Here is a 7,435-nt window from a genome sequence, read left to right as displayed (position 1 = left end):
ATCTTGAAGCAGGTTTTCCAGTGTGTGTCTAGTCTTCTTTGTGTACAAAACTCTAACTCCTCTGAAGTTTATGATCCTCAGCAAATTACCAAGTGCAGGCCGTGTGCTAAGTCCTTGCCAATGTCTTTATTTGGTTAAGACCCTGGGCTCTGTATTCTGACTTACTGGACTCAGATCCAGATTCCTGGGTAAGGTATCTAATCTCTCCAAGCTTCAGTTTTCTCATCTGCAAAATGGGAATGATAATTCTTAAGTGTGAGGAGTAAATACGGTAATTCTTATGCAGCACATTGCACAATGCCGACACACATTGTGTTTAAGAATTGAAGCCATTATTATAATTTTTATTAAGATTCCAAGGTAGATTCTGACCCTTAAGGTCCAAGGGCCAGGTAGCCAAATAACTCCATGCCTGTGAATGGAAGTGTGCATTTCAGACCTCCAAACGGAGTTGGAAAGGGACTTTTGCCGTTAAAATGGATCTTCAGATATTATCAAAGACAATCATCTACCTATATTGCCCTTGTCTTTTTGACGATTCCTATGATTTTGATAACATTTATGAAATTTGGTTTGATAATTTAGAGAATAAATACGTTCAAGTTTTCATGCATATTTCACAGGTGTTATGTAGATAAGGTTACTAGGATTCTCAGAGAGAGGAAATAGTGACCAAAGACTCCATTTCATAAATTATATGTTGTAGGAACTGTCTAGCAAGAGGGTAGGGTCCAGCGTCATCCTAAGGGGCAGGCAAATGTTCATCGTGCAATGAAAATGATAGCTTAAGGAAATCCACTAGTGTGTGTGCGCCTAGTTTAATTCCTTAACTCAGCCCCTGCAGAAGTGGATGCATATACAAAATCGAGGCAGGTTTATCCTATCAAAGGGTGAGTTTTGGTGTCGAGTCTCCTTTTAAAAGAGATGTTTTCTCTGTGATCTCCCACAACCTCTTCACTCACCATCACAGCAGTCATCCCACTGTTCTCACTTGTTTCGTTGTCTTTTCTGCTAGAGCGTAAGCGCGGTGAGGGAGGGACTGGCTCTGTCTTGTTCACTACTTGATTCCCATCCGTAGCACAGTACTGAGCACTTAGTACTCAATGAATACCTATGGAAAGAAAAATAGCCCCACACCAATGCGTTATTGAGCAGTTAGCATAATGGTTAAGAGCTTGGATTTTGCAATCAGAGTGGCTGGGATTTATGTCCCAGATCTGCTGCACGTAAGCTATGACTACCTTGGGCAAGTTATTTAACCTTCCTGAGCTGCATTTGCTCATCTGTCAAATGGTGATAGTGATAAGCTAATTCACAGGGTCATGGTGATCGTTCAATAAAATGATGTATCTAAAATGCTCAGAATTGTATATGGCACGTGATAAATATTCTGCGAATTGTAGCTATAATAGTAATTCTGATGATTATTAATCAAAATGCTTATCGTTGTTGACTGTATATTTTTTGGAGGGAGGGAAAGGAAGTTTAAGTAAATGGGTTAGATGATAGAAACTGGAAAGACTATAAAGAAGTCCGAAAATACTGAACACTGATTGAAATATTCCACAGGAATAGAAGCACCTGAGGGAACATTTAATAGGATTTAAGAAAATATTACTCTTGTGAGCTATATGGTGCCCCCAGGTCTGAAAGTGTTAACTAAATGTTGCCAAGGAAGCACCTGATTTTATACAAGGTCTATTCATCCTAATCACGTGGCAGCGGCTCATCCGTATGCTTGAGGGAAGACTCCTCTCCTTAATTCATTACACCTTTTGGTCAGGGAGCTATTTTTCATGTGCAGTGGATGTGTCACTGAATTTTGATAGACAGCGCTCGAGTCCCCGTAGAAATTCCTTTTCAGCTACAAGGGCTTGCATTTCAATTTTCAACATGTTCCGACTCTTTCTCTTATGTTGCATTCACGAAGGCCCTTTCTGTTTGGTGGAGAGACACATTGCCTGTAGTTTTCATTGTATTTTGATGCTCCTTTGTTCCTGCATCTAGAATGTTTCGTCGAGTACGCGTGAGTTGCCAAGCTCTGGGTCCCTGCCCTCATGGACCTTAACCTTAGAGCCTGAAGTAACTTCATGGGGTTCCTGGTTCTACCTAGATATTTTATAGGTTGGTAAATGATAGCACAGAGAGGGTGAGGGACATGTCTGAGCTCAGGGTGCTGTGTAGTGATAGAGCCGGGGCTGACTTAGGTCTCAGATGTCCTGTCCAGTCAGTGCACCTTCTGATATAACACCAGCGTTGGAGAAATGTCCATTAGTTCCCGTCACATCCACTTGTTTCTGGTAGGAAATGCTACGCTGTGCTGATGGAGGGATAAACCAGTCCTATGTTTCTAGAAGCACACTGATCTGATGACTCAGGTCTGCCCTGAAAAACGTTTGGGCATGGGATTGGCTCAAGTGATTAGTATCAATGTGTATAAAATTGTAGGAAGAACTTAGAAAACAATTTGGCTGGATTAGTTGACATTCCTCCAGGTTACTCTCCAAGTCAGAATTTAAACAAGAAGTTTGGGCTGATGAGGTCATGCAGATGAATGTACAATTTATATACAAGTACGTGGTTAGAGTCTAATATAAATACAGTGTCCTCAGAAAGTCACCAAGCAGGACTTCTTCTGGTGATATCAGGTTTATTCATTCATTTATTCCTTCTTTCTACAAGTACTTATGGAACACCTACCATGAACTAGACATTAGACATACTGAGGATCTGGAGATGAATAAGGCCTCTGTTATCAAGGAACTTAGGATCAAGATTTCAGGGTAAGACCTAATCGATGGTGTAGGCTTGGGTTGGTGTTTTAGGATGTACTGAGGAAAGATTGCTGGTGAGCGTGCTGTACACACGAAGACCTGAAATGAATGCCATTCTTTATCCCTCTGGGAAACTCATAACCACTTGCAAGTGAGACAGGCCTCTTTGTGCCTTTAAGGGTCAACAGATCCTATGGAACCATTAGGGTAGGTCATGATCGTCAATAAAGGAAATTATATTTTCTCCTATCCAGGAACCATTGCTCTTCCAAGGAATTTGTGGCTTGGCTAGGGACAGAGAGTTATCTGACTTCCCACGGGTTCGGTGAAGGTTGATTCCTCGTGTTTCTGCCATATTGCACTATGCCACCACCTGCCTACTTGGACCTCTGCCTACTGCTATGTTCATCTAAGGCCGCACCACTCTTTTGTTAGGAGATCTTGCCTACCACTGGATACTCCTCATGCCGCAGGCTTTAACCTCTGCTTGTTGTTCGTGGCCAGCCTCCCAGAATGTTTCACCCTCTTAGCAGTATTCCCTTCTACAATTACTGCTGGGTTCGTCCCCAGGGGTCTGCTATAGCTCAGGAAGCAGGCATAGTCTCAAGATCTGGGCTTTCCCTGGTCTGGCCACTCTCACTGCCCGAAGCCCACACCCCATCACCAGGGCGCCCCCAATTGTGATTCTAGCAGCAGCTACCTCAACTACCCCATGACGGCAAATATTCAGCCCTGTATTTTTGCTAATTGACTTTCAGTGGCTGGGTTTTGATTATGCATCTTGCCTCATCCCCCAATTTTTTTTTTTTTTTGAAACCAGTGGAAAAAAGTCATCAACTCACATAGAAAGGTACAAAGAAGAAAGTGAAGATCACTTATAACTCCAAAATTCATAGATACCTATTGTTAACATTGTGTGTTCATATGTACTGAAGTACATATACGCAATTCTATTAGTGCTACCTTCAAAAAAATACATCAAATCTGGTTAGTCTTTACTGCCTTCAACCTTGCCCCCCTTGCCCAAGCCATCATCATCCCTTGCCTGGGGCATATCGATAACCTCCTAGCTGCTCTACAATCTATTCTCCAGCTAACATCCATCAGATCATGTCATGCCCTTACTCAGAAGTCTCCAGTGACTTCCCATCACACTTTGAATCAATGCAGCGTCCTTTCCATGGCCAACTAGGCCCCCTTAGCTCCTGGCCCCTCTGTGTTCTCACCTCGTATCACTCTTCCTCTTTGCTGCTCCTCAAACAACTCAAGTATGATTCTGCCTCTGGGACTTCAGCTGGTTTTTCCCTCTGCGTGTCACCCACTACTGGATCTCAAATAGCACCCTCTCTTGATACTGTCTGTTCCCTTCCTTGCTTTATTTTTCTTCCCAGTGCTTATCTTTATATGACATCATGACCATCTGTATATATGTTTTATTTTTAATTGTTTCTTCCAATAGACCTAAGCTTCATAATGACATTGTTTTGTTTATTTAAACAGTAAACAGCGTCTGGCACATGGTAGGAGCTTCAATAAACATATGAATAAAACTTAAAAATATACATATACACACACATATTTAAATATCACACCACACACGCCATTTAGTAAATGACTTTTTAAATTTAAGGAGGCTCTCCTATATTGAAAAATACTGATGTAGATTATCGATTTTATGTTTGTATATTTTAAATATTCTTACTAATGGTCAATCATTATTTTCTGGGGTGGGAGATGGTAAATTGGGCTGAGAAACGGTATAAACCTTTTGAAGCAGTGTCTTGCCATCCTACTGGAGTCTGAAAATCAAGACGGGATTATAAAATGTTTAGATGGCCTTTCTCATGTGTCGGAAAGTAGTTTCTCAAAGGGGTTCGAAGCAGGTTTTGAACAATGAAATGAGGATGTAGGGGTTAACGTGATTCCTCTGAAGGCGAAGGCACTTATTGTGAGGCAAATGGTATATTGAGTGTTAGATTAAAATAGTCATATAACTTTATAATCACACTTCTTATAAACAAGAGATGACACTGAAAGTGAGAGAGCACTTGACAGCTCCTCTACAGGTATATTGTCAGAACGTGTGACAGAGGCCAACAGTAACAGTCGGAGTAACATGTTGATGTTATTTCACTTAATAATTCGATTTTCAATCTTTTTTACACCTTAAAATTTGTTTTGAAAGATTTTCATAGCAGATATCCGCCTAGCTCCAGAAGGAAGGTGCCAGAGATCATGTTATGTTATTTGCTTCTTACTGTCAGCTTTTAGAAGCCCAGGAGGTTCCAAGTCAACTCATGTTCTTTATTCTGCGTGTGAGTCTATGTTGGGACTTGGAAGAAAGGTTCTATGCCGTAACCGAGGAAGTTTTTTTTTTTTTTTAATTTAATTAAATTTCTTAACAAGGAAGTCTTAATGAGGAAGTTATCCCGTTGAACAAAATCCAGTCTAAAAGGTAGTATGCTCCTGGGTTGGAGAAAGGTTTTGTCGTAACCAAGGCTTGCACATCTGTTTGGAAGCTGTGTTGTCTTTGATGTGTTTTGTGATTTAATAGCCTTACAAACAGGCTTTTCAGCAGACCCAAATATACAGTGTGCTTCAATAAAATGTATACATACTTTCAAAACCAATATTTATTTGTAAGAAATCTTATGTCAATGTGTGGCAGCACTGGAGCCTGAGGAAGCAAATGTTTGCCATCAGCTTCTCCGACTCTGAGTGCGACCTCTACTTACATGTGTTTTTCTCCTCTTTACCCTGCTGGCTTCCATGAGAATAGAGAGATGGATAATCTCTTCTTCCAATTTATGTTACCTTGAAATGCTTGCCTGGATTAGTTCAATTTAGTGACATTTCCCAGTACAATTTTCTTTTTTTAATTGTTTTTGATTTATTATAAAAGCATTCCTGTTCATTATAGAAATAGTGGGAAAACAGAATGTTAGACCTAAAATGTACCTGAATCTGGATAGCTTCCCTGGAAAGGAATTTGGAATTTATGGGGTCATCTTATGGTCCCGAGAAATGACCTCGATCTCTGATTTCAATTACTTACTAGACACAGTAAAGAATATTTTTCTATTTTAAGAGGGCTATGTGGTGCTCATTTGAAGGGTTTAGAAAATGTAGAAAGTTTAAGGAAAAAAGGGTAACAATTGCTCAAAATTCCACCCTCCAGGGAGAAATATTGCTAACATTTTGACCTATGTCCTGGTAGCTGTTTCTTGATAGGATTGAGAATCTAATGTATATATGTATTTTATAGCTTTTTCTCTTAACATATCGTAAAAATATTCTATTTTATCAAAAATTTTTCTTAAATATAATCTTTAAAGAATCAATAGTATTTTATAGTATACAAGTGCTATAATTAACTATTTTTCAGTAAACATTTAGGTTTGGAAAATTTATCACCATTGTAGTTGACTTTGAGATAAACTTCTTTCCACATGAAAAAGAAAATTTGAAAAACTGAAATGTATGAAGAATACAAAATAGAATCACCTGCAATAAACATTACTATAAATTTAATGTATTTCCTTTCAGTATTACGTATACTACCTTTCCCATTTTTATGTAACTTGTAACCATCATTATATATGTATACATGTATCTATACATTTATATGAAGTTGATTCTTATTTACGGGTTCCATATTTGCAAATTCCCCTACTTATGAAAACTTGTGACCCTAAAATCAACACTCACGGTGCTTTCACGGTTATTCATGGACATTCACAGAGTGGCAAAATATTTGAGTCACCCAACACACATTCCCAGGTGAGATTGAACAAAGTGAGACTCTGCTTTCTTGTTTCAGCTTTTATATTGTAAACAAGAAATCCTCTTTAAAGTCTATTAAGTGCCATCTTCAAATTTCTGTGATTTTTGTTGGTGATACATATGTGTGTGTGGGTATAAAAATATAGAGCATTGTATGTGCTTGTATTATATACAAGCCCAGGGGATTGTACCCCACTCTTTCAATTTTTATTATAAGTAACATATTCTCATGTTATTAAGTATTTTTGAGAACCTGATTAATGGCTGCCTAATATTCCAACCTAAAGATATACTAGGATTTTATCAACAGGACATTATTATGGGGCATTAGGTTTTATTTTTTTTTTTAATAACTTAAAAAAATTTATTTAATTTATTTATTTTTGGCTTCATTGGGTCTTTGTTGCTGCGTGCGGGCTTTCTCTAGTTGCGGCGAGCGGGGGCTACTCTTTGTTGCGGCGCACAGGCTTCTCATTGAAGTGGCTTCTCTTGTGGCTGAGCATGGGCTCTATGCGCACGGGCTTCAGAAGTGGCACGCGGCGCGGGCTCAGTAGTTGTGGCTCGTGGGCTTAGTTGCTTCGCAGCATGTGGGAGCTTCCCAGACCAGGGCTCAAACCCGGGTCCCCTGCATTGGCAGGCAGATTCTTAACCGCTGCGTCACCAGGGAAGCCTTAGGTTTTAAAATTGTTGCTGACAGTTAATGTAATCCATCACATCAATAGGCTAAAGAAGAAAAATCATGTAATCATGTTAATAGATGTAGAAAAAGCATTTGACAAAATCTAATATCCATTCATGATAAAAACTCAGCAAACAAGAAATAGAAATTTCCTTAACTTGGTAAAGAACGTCTACAAAAAACCTACAGCTAACATCAT

Source organism: Neophocaena asiaeorientalis, unplaced genomic scaffold (assembly GCF_003031525.2).
Source record: "Neophocaena asiaeorientalis asiaeorientalis breed wild unplaced genomic scaffold, Neophocaena_asiaeorientalis_V1.1 scaffold503, whole genome shotgun sequence".
Taxonomy (NCBI): domain Eukaryota; kingdom Metazoa; phylum Chordata; class Mammalia; order Artiodactyla; family Phocoenidae; genus Neophocaena; species Neophocaena asiaeorientalis.
The sequence above is the reverse complement of the archived record's forward strand: the minus strand, read 5'-3'. Positions refer to the sequence as shown.